Raw genomic sequence first — 17,434 nt, 5'->3', positions numbered from 1 at the left:
ATTTTGACTTCTTTCAACCTAGACTGTTTAGTGGCATTTTCAAACACCTCATGAGTTCCAGAGGGGAGACTATTAAGTTAAAGTAAAAAGCCCTATTGAAATGAATTTGCTTTAGATTTTTATTTTGAACTAGAAGCCTGGTGCACGAAATTTGTACACAGGGGAAGGGGGTTGTCCCTCAGCCCAGCCTGCATCCTTTCCAATATGGGACCCCTTGAGGGATGTCCAACCACTTGTTTAGGCCCAATCCCAGTGGGGTCAGGCCTAAACAGGCAGTTGGACATCCCTCTTACAATCCAGGACTGCTGGTTCTAAACTGCTCACCTGCCTCTGCCTGATTGCCCCTAACCGCTTCTTCCTGCCAGCCTAATCACCCCCTAACAATTCCCCAGCCAGCCTGATTGACACCTAACTGCTCCCTGACCAGCCCAATTGCCCCTAACTGCCCTCCATGTTGGTCTGATCACCCATAACTACCCTCCCCTGCAGGCCTCATCCCTTCCAACTGCCCTCCCCTGCAGGCCTGGTCCCCCCAACTGTCCTCCCCTATAGGTCTGGGTCCCACCCCAACTGCCTTCCCTTGCTGGCCTTGTCTGCCCCAACTGCCCTCCTTTGCTGGCCTGGTCACCCCCAGCTGCCCTCCTCTGCTGGCCTGGTCACTACTATCTGCCCACAACTGCCCTCCCCTGCAGGCCATCTTGTGGTAGCCATCTTGTGTCCACATGGGGGCAGCCATCTTGTGTCTTAGAGTGACGGTCAATTTGCATATTACTTTTTTATTAGATAGGATGCATGAGTGTTTCTGGGTGAAAGATTAGAAATGAAAGATGTTAGCATGAAATGATAGGCCAGTTCTCACTCATATCTTGTCAGATCTGTCTGACTTTTTAATAAGGGTAAAAAAAGCCTGGAAATTTCATGTTACTCATATTCCTAATGAATAATGAACATCAACCTCTATAGAGATACCAGAAAAATGAAAAAAAAAGGGGGGGGGAGGGGCTAGGATAGCCAATATTATTGATATCACATATTATAATAACACCACAAATAATCATGTTTTCCAGTAAAGGAGCCTCATACATTATTAACTTTGACCTCATCTTAAATAATCCTAGATTATATGTGCACTTGCAATTAAAGTGTTTTTCTAATTTGTTGATGGACCTATGCCTTTGGATATTATTGTTAGTATGAATTAGTAAAGACCAATGGGTCTCCTTTCAGTTGTGATTGCTTCTCTTCTAGTCAACTGAAGGACTTGTATACAGGCATATAAATACAACCAATGAACAAAAAACTCTGGGGAGGGAGGGTATGTATGGGAGAGGGGGGGCAATGTTAAAAAAAAAAAATTCCTACTTTTTTACAGCAGAGTAGTATTCCATTGTGTAAATGTACCACAGTTGTTTTTTATTTTTAAGAGTACAGAAATGTTTATTTAGAATAGCATAAATCTGTAAGGATATTTATCCATCCCATAAAAAGTTCATCCAGGAAGAGAAGTTTTTAAGAAAAAGACTTTCTGAGAATTTATACTTGGTGATAAAAAAACAAAACAAAAAAACCCCAAAAAAACAAAAAACAAAAACAAACTCCAAAGCGGGGGGGGGGGGGGATAAATAAACAATAAAGTATGTTCTTAAACAAAACAAAACAAAACAAAAAAAGAATATCTTGAGTTCCTTCCTTCATCTACTGTGGGCTCTTGCTTGAGCTTAGCATTTAATTCAATTGTATGGTCTCTGGTGAACTTATTTGGAATTAAGTGATATGACTTTCCTCTCTATTCACTGTGGCTCTTAAAAAAAAACACATATATAGATGTGCTATGTGATGAATTGGGTCCCTTCAAAAATTCATATGGTGAAGTCCTAACTACCAGTCCCTCAGAATGTGACCATATTTGGAGATAGCATCTTCATAGAGGTTATTAAGTTAAGCCCATTAGGGTGGGCCCTAATCCGATGCCTGTGTCCTTATAAGAGGAAATTTGGACACGGACAGATGCAGAAGGAAGGCAGCATAGCAAGCTAATATAGCACAGATCCTTTATTCCTCAGACTTTCCTGCCTGAAACTCTTCACACATGTTTAGATTTATTTGTCCAATACATTTCATACACAAATAAAAAGTTTTAACATAATTGTTTCTTTTTCCAAACTCAGCATGGCATGGCACACACAGTCTTCACCAGAAAAATATTTTAAACTTAAGCCATCAAAATGAAGTCGATTGTCTTTGCATGTGATGTACGTATCGTTTTCATGCTACTAGATCCCTGGCTCTCTGGAACCCAAGGCTGGTTTGACCTGCATTGCACATATACTATAGGAACTGCCACTAGCATGAGCATTAGCTTTCTTCAGATTCTTTCTTTCCTACTTTAGTAGCGGGTGGCTTGCTATTAATTCATAGTTTGGGGTGGGGAACTTATGACGTGGATAATTTACGATTGCCTATAAATTCACAGGGAAAAGAATCACATTTTTTGGCACTACCAATATAGCTCTATGCCCATTTCCTGGTGTTTAGAAATGCTTTCAACTTACTTCATAGTCTTTTGGCCCACTGGTTTATTTTGTTTGTTGCTCTGTGCAATTTGGACAACTTATCACTTACTATAGATACTCTTTTCACCTTAAGATCGATTTGAATGGATGAGTGCATGGCAGAAAAGTTCTTGTCATACATAGGTCATGTTTGTGCCCTATTTACTTTCCAAATGTGAATTTGATATAGGATAAGGAGATTCTAAGGCCTAAGCTTTGAGTCTGTATCACAACTGGATGAAAAGTACACTTATGAGTAATGTTGCAGTGAATACATAGAATTTGGTATAACTTATGAGTGATGCTGATTCCTCATTTTGGGCTGATGACAAATAGTAACTGCCTGAGTGACATTTACAAATAGCAAATCATGTGATTTCAGAATGCAGTCTCCAAGGGAAAAGCAGGTATGTGGATTAACAGGAGGTTATGATCCTCTGCCAGTGGTTCTTGGGTTTGGTAAGAAACAGTTTCCTTGTATATCTAGTAACTGCAGAAGTTATATCTATAGCATTCTAAGAGACTGAGGGTTAACATAGATTTCATAATATCTTTGAGGCATCATTCCTGTTATATTCTTATGTGACACAATAGGCCATGATGATAGATGCACTTTAGGTTTCTCCGAGACTAACATTTTTGAAAATGTTAGAAACTGTTTTATGTAGTCGAATGGTATGTTTTACCAACCCTGGTAATCAATCTTCCTCTTCACCAAAGAAAATACCTTGCCATACAGAACTGCTTTAAAAAGAATGAAAATAAAAAAATAGAATGGCTATAAATACAAGTCATCTATTTATGCTTTCATTAAGAAACAGACATCTTTAGCCTTTGAATTTTGTGGTTTGTTAATGGTCTTTTATGTATTTTAGGAGGGATGTGGTTTAATATTTGTGTTTGTACTTTCTTGTGGTTGAATGTGTCAGTGGTTTAATATGGCAGGAATCTAAGAGAAGTTATTGCAGGTCGAGATTGGACTGAATACAAATCTAAATTTCCCCTTCTCCTGAATCCCTCATGTGATTGAAAAAATATATATATCCTATCTAATAAAAAGGAAATATGCTAATTGACCCTCACATTGTCCCAAAGATGGTGGTGCCAGTCCCCTCAGCCCCGCTGGGGTGGCAGGTGTGTGGAAAGGCCAGGCCCACCCCCAGGCAGGCCCGGCCTTGCCACAGGCCTACCTCCAGAGTCCCCAGTCCCTCAGCCTCCCGGCTGCCCAGGGCCAGCCCAAGGCACAGGCAAGTCTTGGATGTTAGCTTCTCAGCTGCCCAGGGTGGGCCCGAGGTGCAGGCAAGCCTCGGATGGCAGCTGCCCAGCCGCCCAGGGCCGGTTGAGGCTTGCACTGCCAGCAGTGGCAGCAGCAGAGGTGTGATGGGAATGTCGCCTTCCCCTGATTGCTGGGTTGCCTCCTGCCTCTGAGAGCTCCTGGACTGTGAGAGGGCAGAAAACTGGAACCCCCCTCCAGTGCATGAAATTCGTGCAAGAGTAGGCCTTGGCAGCCACGATGGCTGCCTTGCTTCCTTCCTCACAATCGCAGAAGCTGCCTTGATCCTCTGGCTGCAGCCCCAGCTTAGTCTGGAAGGAAATCCAGTCTAATTAGTGTATTATACTTTTATCTATATCTATATCTATATCTATATCTATATCTATATTTATATCTATATCTATATCTATATCTCATCTATTTATCTATATCTATCTATATATTGGGAAAATTAGGTGGGGCAAAAGTAGTTTACAGTTGTTCATATGGAAAATAATGCAGTCTACCTAATAAGAGAGTAACATGCTAATTGACCGTACTTTCATGATGCCCACCAGCCAATCAGGAGTATGCAAATTAACCCAACAAAGATGGCAGGTTAATTTGCATATGCAGGCACTAGGTGGTCGGGGTTGGGGCAGGACACTTTGATGACGCAGGCATTTCACGCTGCCCCAGCCGCTCAGGGCCTCTAGTAAGTGTGGGAAGGCAAGAAGGTGGCTCGAGGGCTGGAGCGGAAAGGTGGTGCTGACAGCCAGGGAAAGGAAGGCCCACTCTTGCATGAATCTTCATGCATCGGCTTCTAGTAATTAATAAATAATAGAATAAATTGTGTATTCACAACTATAAATCTACTTTTGCCCCATCCTGTATCCTATAAAATAAAACTCTAATATGCAAATCAACCAAATGGCAGAACAACCGGTTGCCCTGACACACACTGACCACCAGGGAGCAGATGCTCAATGCAGGAGCTGCCCCCTGGTGGTCAGTGCGCTCCTATAAGGGAGTGTCACTCAGCCAGAAACCAGAGTCATTGCTGGTGAACGCATGAACACAGCGGCGGTGGTGGGAGTCTCTCCCACCTCCCCTGCAGGCAAGTGGTAAGAAGTAAGGGGTCCTGGACTGTGAGAGCCCTGGACTGCGAGAGGGATCCCGGACTGCAGGACTACAAGAAGTCACAGGCTGGGCTGAGGGACCACCCCTACCCCCCACACCTCCACACACACACACACAGTGCATGAATCTCATGCCCCTGGCCTCTAATATATATATATATTTCAGAGCAATGTTGTAAAAGGAGGAAGAATGTCATTGGCAGGCAGAACATTATGAGAATTTTTTGCAAATTAGAATGCAATCTGTAAAACCTCCCAGCTGAGAGTGACCTACACTAGAGGAGAGGGAGTTGGAGAACTAGCCATCAGAATAACTCAACAGGAGCTGATATCTGAGCAAAAGACTGGTTCAGTCCTTTCTCCTCCCCACTGTATGACATGACAGGCACAAGTGGGGTTCAGTGTCAGGATCAGCCTGAAAAGTATTGCCAGAATTAGTCCTTTAGAGGTCTGACTGAGAAGAAGAGCAGATCATGTGGGGACTTGAGTGAGACCCATACAGGCATGGGGGGGACAGTCTGCTCTGCCACAGAGGTGCAAGCTCTGAAGTGCTCCTCTACCAAGTACTCATTTTCTCAAGTTGGCAAGAGGTAGGGGCAATGGGTACCTATCCTGTCTGCCAGTCCATGCCCAGGGAGCCATAAGTGGTGTTGTCCTGTTGACTCACCTATACCATTTATGTTAAAACTAAAAGCAGCCTTTTTTAAGAAAGCTGAGGCCTTGTGGGACATCAGGACATGTTGCCCAGGGCAACTGTGAAAGGACAATTACATGTCACCAGACAGTTGATGAAAACCAACAGAAGGAACCAGATGAACTAATGGAATCATTGATACAAGTTTATAAAGAAAATAATTCAAGAGATGGATGAAAGCTTAATAAAAAACACTTAAAATATCTTTAGAGAGAGCCAAGCTATTCATTAAAAGAAAAACAAAGACAGTGGAGGGGATAAAGAGGAAAGAGAGACTCCTATGAAGATGAGTAATTTGAGAATACAAATTGATTCTAGAAATTAAAAGACTTATTAGCAAAGTAACAAAAAAATCAAATGCAAGGAATGAAAACAGAAGGGACATGGATGGCTGAATTAGTATTCTGGACAATAAAATATTTTAAGAACTGGAGAAAAAAAGATAAAGTAATGGAAAAAATAAACGAGAATTTTAATCCATAATGTTAAATAAACACTTAATAGGAATTTCAGAAAAAGAGAACATAGAAAATGAAAGATTTGAAAAAAGAGAGAGGAATTCCCCTTCACCCGAAGTTTTTGAATCTTCAGGTTATATGGCTATATCCTAATGGAATTTCTGCTCTCCAATTGAGAAAAAAATCACTGATTATCCAATTACCTGGGAAGCTTTTGGAAAGTGCAGATCCATGGGCCCCATTCCAAGAGATGTAGCTTTATTAAATCCAGGGTGTGGTGTGGGAATGTGTATTCTAAAAGCTCCTTATTGGGAAATGCTTAGCCCCTAGATACTGATGACTCAACTCCATTAGCTGGTTGGTCCACGGGGGGCCCGGCTCCATGGACATGAGCTCCAAATGGATTCATTACTCTTTGTTCTAAACCACAGTGCTGACTCAGTGTGCTCTTTCTTAGGTCAGATTGTCTCATGTGGCCAGACCCAGGCCACAATAATAATATTCGTGGTTTCTGCTTTACTTGAGACTAAACTTGTCCTAGATGATAAACTAACAAAAGAGGTACAATATATATTTTTTTTTATATCTAACTCTCTTAGAAACTGTTATCATGCATTTCTGAACCACTAATTGATATTTGAAGGCTTACATTTCACAAATAGGATGAAGAATTTTGCAGTCAAATTGCAGCTAATTTATGTGGATTTCATTAAATTAAAATTAAAGGTTCATCACATAACACTATAGAATAGTCATATTAGGAGAGAAGCCCTCGGAGTTTCCTTTAAGTTCTATTAAATTTAATATTAAGAAAGAGTGTCTTTTGCTAATCACATCATCACAAGTCACATAAGTAAAGAAGCAGCTTCTGCAATAAGGTACATGACACAAGCACTTAGCAATAGGGTCAGAATCCCATAGGAAATCAACAATTCTTAATTTTGTCAGATCAATAAAATCATAGCAGACCTTATTCAAGCTGTAGATGTTTGAATCCATTGCTCTGCTTGCATATTTAAAGATAGAGAACACAAAACAAACAAACCAAAGGGGAAAAAACAACAACAAAAAGAATAAAGATAGAGAATACCAATTCTATGCAGAGAGCCACCAAGAGAGAGGGTATGCCATTCCTGTAGTCGAATGTATTAGGGGGTGTGAAACTAAATAAATGTTCTTACCTCATAGAGCTGCTGTGAGAATTCGGAAAGAAAAGGTGTGGGCGAAAGGACACTCATATTCCTCACACGAATCAAGTTGGAAGCATTTGTGTTCGTGTTATTTTTATTATCATCGAAGCACTCTCAGATATGTGAAGACTCTCTCCTTTCTTTCCTGTTTGAATTTATTTCTCATTATGCTCTCATACGATGATGTAGACCCATCAAAATTGTGACTGCCTTGCTCCACCACAGTTCATGTCCACCCTCTGACTCCCTCCGGTGTGCTTTGGTTACCTTCCTCTCGCCTCCTTTAAACACTCCTAACTTTTCTCAGTGTTAACTGGGAAGAAAAACGGTGCAGCAGTTGAACCGTGTACAACTCAGTGTTATTAGTATCTATCATCCATTGTGGCTACACTGAGCCTCATTGCCATTAGTTTCTGTGGGTCCTGCCCAGCTGACAGCACTTCCCCTGGGAGGTTCAGACTGCAGTAGATTTCTCTGATACACCTAATGGTTAAATATTTTTCATTTTCATTTTCTAATCAGAAAAGAGGGCTAAAATAAATGTTGGCTCCAAGAAAATCTCTTTGTTCGGCTAAGTATGTGTTGGAATTTTCAAAAGATTATACTCCTCTCAGGTCCAATAAGTTAGAGGGAAATTTTGATTACAGTGCCTGGTACATGGGGTGAATGTGATTAAAAACTGATTAAAGGCCCATGGAAGATGTGGTGAAGATACTGGCTCTAATTTTAGAAGCTAATAAAAATCACGACCTCGATGTTTCTGAATTTCTTTTGAAACTAAAGAATATTTACTTGACCCAAGGAAACAAAAACAAAAGCTTGGTCTGTATGAGAACCCTAAACATAAGCCTAGGAATCTGCTCCTAAGGACTGTGTGTCCGGGGGAGGGAGAGGAGACCCAGCAATCCTACTTCATCCTTTACGTATCTATGATCTTGTTTATATATATTACGATGCCGGTATGACATATATATTTTCCTTCTCTTTAAGTTGAAGACACATTGAGTGCTCTCAACACAATATAGGAGTAGGCTATTGATTCCATTAGGAAAAAAATGTAACATTTATTTTATCTTGATTTAGAGAATGATGTATGTAAATTATCAAAAGAAAAAGGGGCAGGAGCTAATTTCCTGATAAACTTTAAGTTAGATTGACATATTTATTGGCCTTTTGCCAAGGGCTAAATTTTGTATTCATCCTGTACTAGTATATATTTGTTCTGAGATTTATGATTATATTTTTATTATTGTTAAGTGGCCAAAACTATTAAAAATTATCTGGTCACATCTTATAAGTAATGAGTAGTCAGTTTGACCTCTCTCTCCAGCATCTTGTTATTTGAGAGCTTGCATTTGAAATTGTCTGGAACTGGAAACATGGTTAATGTGCACCTCACTGTGGCATTTTCAGAAGTGGATTTGATGTCCACAGACATCTGTTAGGAGTTTTTAAACAATATCATGTTCTTTTTTGTCCTTGTTATTGGAAGAGTCTTTATTGTGTAGAAATAGTTATAAATACAATATCACATTTAATTTTTTTTGAGAAAATAGCCAGTTTACACTATAGTTAAATAAAGAGCAAAGACTAAAATTTAAAATAGTTTGCCACATTTTTGACAAGCCTGACACTTTTGTTCTTTGTTTCTATTTTTTATTGTAGAAAAATGTTGCTAGGGAACCTCAAGTGAAACAAAGTTAGACATGGAATCTCACATTTTATCTGTATATGGAGTAAATATAGCTCTTTATCTGTACTTCTAAGAAACCAAGCATATTCTTCCTTGTATATTAATATTTTTAACATAAAATATCACTTTCTTAGATTCCACACTCTGACAGTTTAATACCTTTCATAGGTGCAACCAAATCGTTGGCTTATAGGTGTGTTGACATTAGATACATGTAGGACAACTAAAGTTTGTACTTTCCACCTGTATCACCATCTCCAGGTTATTGGAGGAAAAAAACTTGTGAACTCTAATGCAAGGCAGGGCAAAAAAATAAAAAATAAAAAAATACTGTGGTAATGATATTAGAAAAATTATGATGAAACCTAAAATGAGAGTAATAGAATACATTTGGGAGTGGAGGAAGGAAATTAGGAGACCTCCACCAAACGAAGCCACACTGGGTCAGATTCTTTAAGGGAGAACTGGGAGCTTATCTTCCTGGAGGAAAGCTGTGGGTTCATATCACCCCTGCTCTAGGATGGCTCTGAGGAGTTCAGACTTAGTTCTGCAGGCAGGAGGGCCCATGAAGATTTCTGAGGTGAGAAATAACACATGGTGAGCTGTAGGATTTAGGAACGTTGCCCTGGTGTCAGCAAATAGGGTGGATTGAAGCAGGTTCTCCAGGTACGTACCATGGTGAGCCTGAGTGGCGTATATAAGAATGTTTTACATGAAATCATATTAATCAGTAGGTACATATAAGTCCAGCTACATATACTGTAGTTATATATCACTTTTAATATCCTTTTTGTAGAAAACTATTAACTGTAAAACTAAGGTACAGGTTTTGGTAATACAGATCTAGAAAGGGATTTCAATAATCATCGACTTCTGTGATCATAACAATCTTGAATAATGGTCAGTAATTGCCTTGACAATCTGTAGGCATTTATATTACATACTAGAGGTTTGGTGCATGAATTTGTGTACCAGTGGGGTCCCTTGGCCTGGCTTGTGGGATAGGGGTGAAACTGACTCTCTGACATCCCCCAAAGGGTCTGGGATTGCAAGAGGGTGCGGTCCAGCTGAGGGACACCATTGGTGCACAATAGGGGCTAGGGAGGGATGCTGGGGGTTGGCCAGCTCAGGAGGGACCAATGGAAGGCTCCAGGGTGTATCTGGCTTGTCTTGCTCAGTCTTGATAGGCTGGACCCCAGCAGCAAACTAACCTGTTGGTCAAAGCGTCTGTCCCCTGGTGGTCAGTGCACGTCATAGTGAGTAGTTGAGCATCCTTAGCATATCATTAGCATATTACACTTTGATTGGTTGAACAGACACTTAGCATATTGAGCTTTTATTATATAGGGTACTTCTTCAGCCAGTTCTTGATTTTATCACTTGGTTGTTCAAAGGAGTTTTTCCCATGTCCAAATGCACTAATTTCTATTGGCAGAGATTATGTTGCATTCATCATCATGTTTCTGCAATCTCCTATTGTGTTAGGCCACAAGGCATATGCTCCTATTATGTGTCAATAGCTAAATAAATGCTACAATTGTATCCCATGTTCTCATGTCTAAACCTTTAAGGAAATGAAAAGCATAAACCCCTTCTAAACATGAAGATAATAATCAAATCATCCCTTCTCTTCAAGTTAAGTAACTGGAATTAATTTAACCTTTTTCTCATAGAATTTAATTTCCTTTTCTAATTGATCATCCTCACCATTCTCCTTTGAATCGTACCCTTTAAAAATTTGTCACCTATTAGACATTCCATTTCAATAAGGACCTCATTAATTTTAAGTACATCAGCTCAATTCCTTTGTGGCTTATGTACATCATTCATTTGTTACCCAAGTTTCTTAGGCCACACTTCCCTGTGACTGTTTCTGCCACATTGTAAGCTTTTGATAAATATTTGTTGAATGACTGAATTTGTTTATGATTTGGTCATGTTAATAGATCTTTCTCTTTGAGAAAATAGGTACCATGCTATGTTCCTGTCTGGCCCAATATCCTATAGATCTTTGTTCAAACAGCTTTCTGCTTTTACTGCATGGGCAAAGGAAACATTTAATTGACAGTCACAGGATGTCAGAATGACATGTTTATGACAATGAATGCATTTCTACCAGGCTGGTCTTACTTATATCACCCTATCTTACTTATGAAGAACCTCATAAGTTTAGGTTCCTGTTAGGCACATCTGAATTGGAGCCGTGAATGCTTGGCTTACACTAACACCTTTGTGCCATTTTATCATTTCACTTTTTTTTTTTTTTAACAAAGGTATTAGATTTTTAGATTTTGAATTTACTGGAAAGCTGGAATTGTGTTTCATTCACCTTGGGTCTTACACAATGACTTGCACATAGTAGGCATTCAAGTATTTGTTGAACTAAAGGCTGAATGAATGACATATCCTGCTTATGATAGTTTAGTGAAGATGTCGTATTTAATTTTAGGAATAATAGCAAACAAATTTTGTCCATTGATTTAAACTTTTTTTTGTTTTTGTTTTATGCCATTGGTATAGCAAATTTGGCAAATATTATTTTAGCATTCTTGGGTTCTGTCGAATTTACAAAATTATTATACCAAACAGACAGTATTTTCCCAGTGTTTTCTAAACTGGGAGTTGACCCTTAGGAGTTGTGCTCAGGAAGTTACTGAGACTGCGGCCCCAGCACTCTGAATAGCTGGTTGGGGAAGAGGCAGTGAACTGTGGGTGACCCAGCATGTTCCACCTCCTGCCTCCCCCTGGGCACTTCCTCCTCTCAGGTTTGATGCGATCCTGAGGGGGAGACCAGAGCTACTGCAGAATCAGTAAGATGAAAAGTGTACTTATTTTTCTGTGGACAGTTGTTATGAGTCATGGAAAACCCAGGGGAGTTCACAGGATGAAAAAATGTAAGAAGTCCTGAGGTGACCTCAGGCTGATGTTAATTGAATTCCCTTGACAAAGGATCTTAAATGATGTGGAGCAGTTACTGTTTTTAAATGAGTACAGGGAAAACAATTTTCCCAGGGTGTTTCATTGGAGACCAAAAGGTCACTCAGATTCTGTGGTTACCAGTCATGTGCAACTCAGTTTTTGGATTAAGTGAGGACTCAATCCAAAGGTTCCGAAATTAGAAGACTGGGATTTGTCCTGGTGATTGCATTTTCTTTTTTCAGTTGAAAGCAGTGTGATTCCATTTTGCCTTCAAAGCTTAAAATACGTGAAATACAACATTCAAACTTCTATTATCCTTAGCAGAAGTTCAGGATCGTTTTAGGCAGCTACAGTCTATTAACAATTGGCAGCAGACTGATTTATGTTTGCTGTGTCCTAGGGTCCAGACCTTTACCTTTCTTTGTATTTCACACATTTCACAGAACAGCCTCAGCCAGGCTCATGATTTCACCATCCCTGTGGACAAGGTTTTGTTGGGACATACTCAATTTATGTTTGTTTCCTGGGGAAGTTATTGGTAGACCTTTGTCATTCTCTCCAAAAGGTCCTATAGATAACTCTTTTTGAAGTCTAGACTGATAGGTTATTTTAGACACTTCGACCTTAAAACAACACAGACACTGTACCCTTATGCCCAATAAACAGCACTCCTTTCTTCCCTACATGCCTTGCTCCCTTGACATGTCTCATGTCCTGTGATCTCCATATGCATGTTCTCCCATTGAAGACCATGACTTTCTACTACTCTTGGAATTGTTCCTGATAGGCTTTCTGGTGTTCTTCCTCATTCATTGAGGATTCTGGGTGGCTTCTTGTGCAGAGTCTCTTTCCGCTTAGTCCCACAATCTATCTGAATTATTTCAGTGCTTATGTACACGAATGTGGCAAACACTATTGGTCCTTTACCCAAAAGCCATCAGCTATCGGTCTTGTTTCCAGGCAAATGAACTCTGCTATTGTTCATGTAGAAACATTCTCAACTCTAGGAAATCAATCACGATTAGTTTCATTAGTGGTACTCATTCCTGGTAACCTATTGGAATCTTCTTGAGCATTAAAGAAAAATGCCACTGCTAGGAACCACCTCAGAGATTCTAATATATTTGATCTTAGGTAGGGCACACATGTAGGTATTTCCTAATATGTTGGTTACTCTGCAGGTAATTTTAATATGCACCCAGGCATGACATCCATGGCTTCAAACTCATCATGGCTATCTCATCTCAGTGTCCTTTATGATAGGTTCAAGGCTAGGCACACAAATTTCTACTAATGTTTTTTTAAAGAAGGTTTAGCTTTCATAATTAAAAAAAACTTCATTAGAAAGACTATTTGCCCTTTACTTTTTGTCCTTTTTGGGTGTTGTCCTATGAGGGTGCTTATAGCTGTTATGGCCATCTGGAAAGTGAGTTACCATCTGAAGTGGTAAGTCATCCTTCTGAAAATGGAAGACGGTAAAGATCCTGGATTTCTGATGTTACTGTTGAATCTGTGAACTATCTGGAACCTGGCTAACTCTGGGCTGTAAGTTAGAAAAGCAATAAATATATGTTTATATTTTTAACTTAGTTTTTATTGTTGACACTATTACAGATGTCCCCATTTCCCCTCCTTTGCCCACTTCCACCCAGCCCCTGTCCTCCCTCCCCTCTGGCCTTCACCAAATGAGGGTAGGAAATCAACTCCTTATTAGATGTATCATTGGCAAATATGTTCTCCTATATGGTGAGTTTCCTTTTCATTTTGTTGATGGTGTCCTTTGCTGTGCAGAAGCATTTTGCTTTGATGTAGTCCCATTTGTTTATTTTTTTTCCTTTGTTTTGCTTGCCCACGGAGATATAATGGCAAAAATGTTGGTACAAGATATGTTTGAGATTTTATTGTCTATGTTTTCTTCTAGGTTTTTATGGTTTTATGACTTACATATAAGTCTTTTATCCACTTTTTTTTTTTTTTTTGATTGGCTGCCTCCTTCATGTCCCCAATTGAGCCCATGACCTGGACATGTGCTCTTGACTGGAATTGAACCCGGCTGGGACCCTTAGGTTTGCAGGCCGACGGTCTATCCACTGAGCCAAACCAGTTAGGGCAGTGGTCAGCAAACTCATTAATCAACAGAGCCAAATATCAACAGTACAACGATTGAAATTTCTTTTGAGAGCCAAATTTTTTAAACTTAAACTTCTTCTAATGCCACTTCTTCAAAATAGACTCGCTGAGGCCATGGTATTTTGTAGAAGAGCCACAGTCAAGGGGCCAAAGAGTGGCATGTGGATCACAAGCCGTAGTTTGCCAACCATGAGTTAAGGTGACACAAAGTTTTCTTTAATTATTCTTTGGGGGGAAGGCCCACCACACTTCCACTCAACCAAGGGAAACATTTTTTTCAGCACAGAAGTCTTTTTTATTCCCCCCCCCCCCCCCCCCCCCATTTATCATGCCATGAATTCATAGGGAATGGCTTCTAGCAGCTCAGGCTCCTTTCCATTGGTTCTCACAAAGTGTGCTTCTCTGGGTTCAACTGACGCTTCTTTTTCTGATCATTTTTCTTCACACATTTCAGGAAGCTATCTCAGCTCTTAAAGTGTTTAATATGCTCAGTAGGTACATTAGTAATTCTCTTGGCAAGGATCTTGTCCTTTACTTGCTTGTTCACATTAATGCCCACTGCATGCAGTGTGACATTGTAGACTCTTCCAGTTTTGCCATGGTAACATTTGTCGGTCATTCCTTTTTGAACAGTACCCATTCCCTTGATGTCCACAATATCACCTTTCTTGTAGATTCGCATGTATGTGGCTAAAGGAACAACTCCATGTTTTCTAAAAGGCCTAGAGAACATATAACGGGTGCCTCTCCTTATTCCCTTTGTGTTAGTCATTTTGGCAGATTACTGGAAGATGTCAGTCCTGACCAAAAGGCTTTTATCCATTTTTTAGTTTATTCTTGTGTATGCTGTAAGTTGGTGGTCTAGTTCCAATTTTCCCAACACTGGCAATACATATTTTAACACCACTCTCTGTCATGTCTTATGTACAGTGCTGAAAGCACACTTATAATGGAGTATTCCATCAAATTTTCTAGACCTTGGCTCAAAAAACTTTTTTTATAAAGGGCAAGATGGTAAATATTTTAAACTTTGTGGGCCATATAGTGCCTGCTGCTGCTTTTGAGGCACAAAGTAATCACAGATAATATGTAAACAAATGAGTGTGGCTGTGTTCCAATAAAGTGTCATTTACACAAGTAAGCAGATAACCAGATTGTCATTAAGAAGTGTCAGGGTATCAGTTTCTAGAGGGCTAATGGTATCTATGCTATTTTGGGGGTCTGGTAAGATTAGCTTCCTCTTGTTGGGCAGTATATAATAGTAAATACCTGCAGAATTGAGAATTGAGTAGAGGGGAGGCAAACAGAAGAATATTACCTGGACTCAAAAGGTAAGAGAGAGTACATGTGGAGGCAAGAATCTTAGAATTCCCATAGCGGTTTTAGGTGGTCACTAATAATTCCATAGATTTTTGTGTCATGGAAGTAGAGAGGTGATATTATTTCCATCAACGAAAGGTTTATGGGATTTCCTGAAGCATTACAACTTAGAACTTTAGCATTTGTTATTTGGAGAGAGAACCATGTGCTGGGGTATATAAATGATGTTGGGAGGACAAGGGGTCTAGATGGAATTCTGATTTATCAGGCTGGGCTTCTGTGGGCCTCCTCTGATGGACAGATTTTTCTTCTGGCAGCAGTTTTATATAATGGGACAGTTTTTGCATAAGATCAGCTCTTTTTTTTGGAAGAGGCATCAGCTGGCTTTAATTCACCAATTCACACATATATTGGGAGAGGCTAGTAGGTGCTACCTGACTTGAACAAAGATCAGTTGCTGGGATATGGTGGAGGTCCTCAGGCCTGGGTGGTGGAATTTCCTTTCTGAGGTCTTTAGCTCGACAGTGAGACTCATAGGGCCCATGGGAAACAATAGAAGCCCGCTCTTCAGGTCCATAAACCCCTGACAATTATCCAAGCAAATTTGGTAGTATTGCTTTCTTCCCCTATTTTCCTTTTAAGGCTATCATTATTCATTTACATTTGAATACATTTATATAGAAACTAGAGGCCTTGTACACAGATTCATGCACCAGTGGGGTCCCTTGGCCTGGCCTGTGCCCCTTCACAATCCAGGACCCCTTGGGGGATGTTGGAGAGCTGGCTTGGCCAGACTCCTGTAAGCCAGGTAGAGGGACCCCACCAGTGCATGGATTCGTGCACTGGGCCTCTAGTCTATATGTATAAAAGCCTAAGTGACCATTATGACTGGTCTCTATGACACACACTGACCACTAGGGAGCAGATGCTCAATGTAGGAGCTGTCTCCCCAGGTGGTCAGTGCACTCTCACAGCCAACCTCCTGTGGTCCCTCCTCCTGGCTAGATGGACCCAGTCAGCCCCAGTTGGGACAGGGGGAGATGGCCCCATCAGCCCTGATGCCAACCAGGCTGAGGGACCCCACCCATGCACGAATTCATGCACTGGGCCTCTAGTATGCATATAAGATCTTTGGTTAATCTTCTCACTCTCCCCCTCTCCCCTTTTCTTTGAAATTCATCCATCTGTTCCATGTTTCCATGCCTGTGCATTAAGCATCTGCACCCTGGTGGTCAGTATGCATCATAGCTACCAGTTGAACAGTAGAATGGTCATTTAGGCTTTTATATATAGAGATTATGGAAGCACAACAGTTATGGAAAGGGAATAGGAGGCTGGGGTAGATAGTCTGGGACACTTAATGTTTTATTGGGTATCCTTGTGTAGTATTTGAACATTCTGATTTGCATATATTCTTTATAAAAATATTAACTTACCTATATTTTAAAAACTACTGGACATGTACATGGCAGGTAGGTTTGGTAGATGAAGGTACAAAGAGGTGGATATTCATTTTAGATACTGAGCACTGCTGGTAACAAGAGTTATTCTCATACATTTAGCTGTGGCCAATGTTTATGATTAGTTACAGAAAAATGCATACATCCTGACTTGCCTAATAATATAAGCTTCAACATAAACACTGATAAAACTACATCCATAGATCTGTGCAGCTTGGTAATATCAGTTCCAGTGCTTGCTTGGACACAGCCCTTCTGCTCCAGGTAGTTATGAGTATCAACACTTCCTTTTCTCACCCACCCATAGTGACTGGGCTTGACATAGGCAAGTAAAGGAACCCAAGGTACTATTGAGTGGAAACTAAAATTCACATAGATAAATGTCATGAAATAGAGTTATGAACAAATAGAAGTTAAAAGAAGAAAGGATTAGTAAGTAGACATTATTGAGTAGATATTGCAGAAACCAATTAGTAATGGAGAATTAAGCATCCATATTAACAAATGAATGGTAATTATGTGATGTGATGGAAGAGTCAGCTAATCATTTTACAATATGTAAGTTTATCAAATTAACACACTATATGCCTTACACTTACACTATATTATAGAGAGTAATGAATCCCT

General features: G+C 40.0%; 1 long non-coding RNA gene and 1 pseudogene across 2 annotated transcripts in view; one reads left to right on the top strand and one right to left on the bottom strand.

The window, feature by feature from the left end:
- LOC311622107 overlaps window positions 1-17,434 on the top strand; it is a 69,561-nt gene that overhangs the window by 19,167 nt on the left and 32,960 nt on the right. The window lies entirely within an intron of this gene.
- On the bottom strand, window positions 14,354-14,812 carry LOC311620914 (large ribosomal subunit protein eL21-like; annotated as a pseudogene). The gene has a single exon. The product of its transcript is annotated as a large ribosomal subunit protein eL21-like (transcript).

The sequence above is a fragment of the Pipistrellus hanaki genome (assembly GCF_964339955.1).
Source record: "Pipistrellus hanaki genome assembly, chromosome: 4".
Lineage (NCBI taxonomy): Eukaryota > Metazoa > Chordata > Mammalia > Chiroptera > Vespertilionidae > Pipistrellus > Pipistrellus hanaki.
Note: the sequence above shows the minus strand (reverse complement) of the source record. Positions and strands in the feature narration are given on the sequence as shown.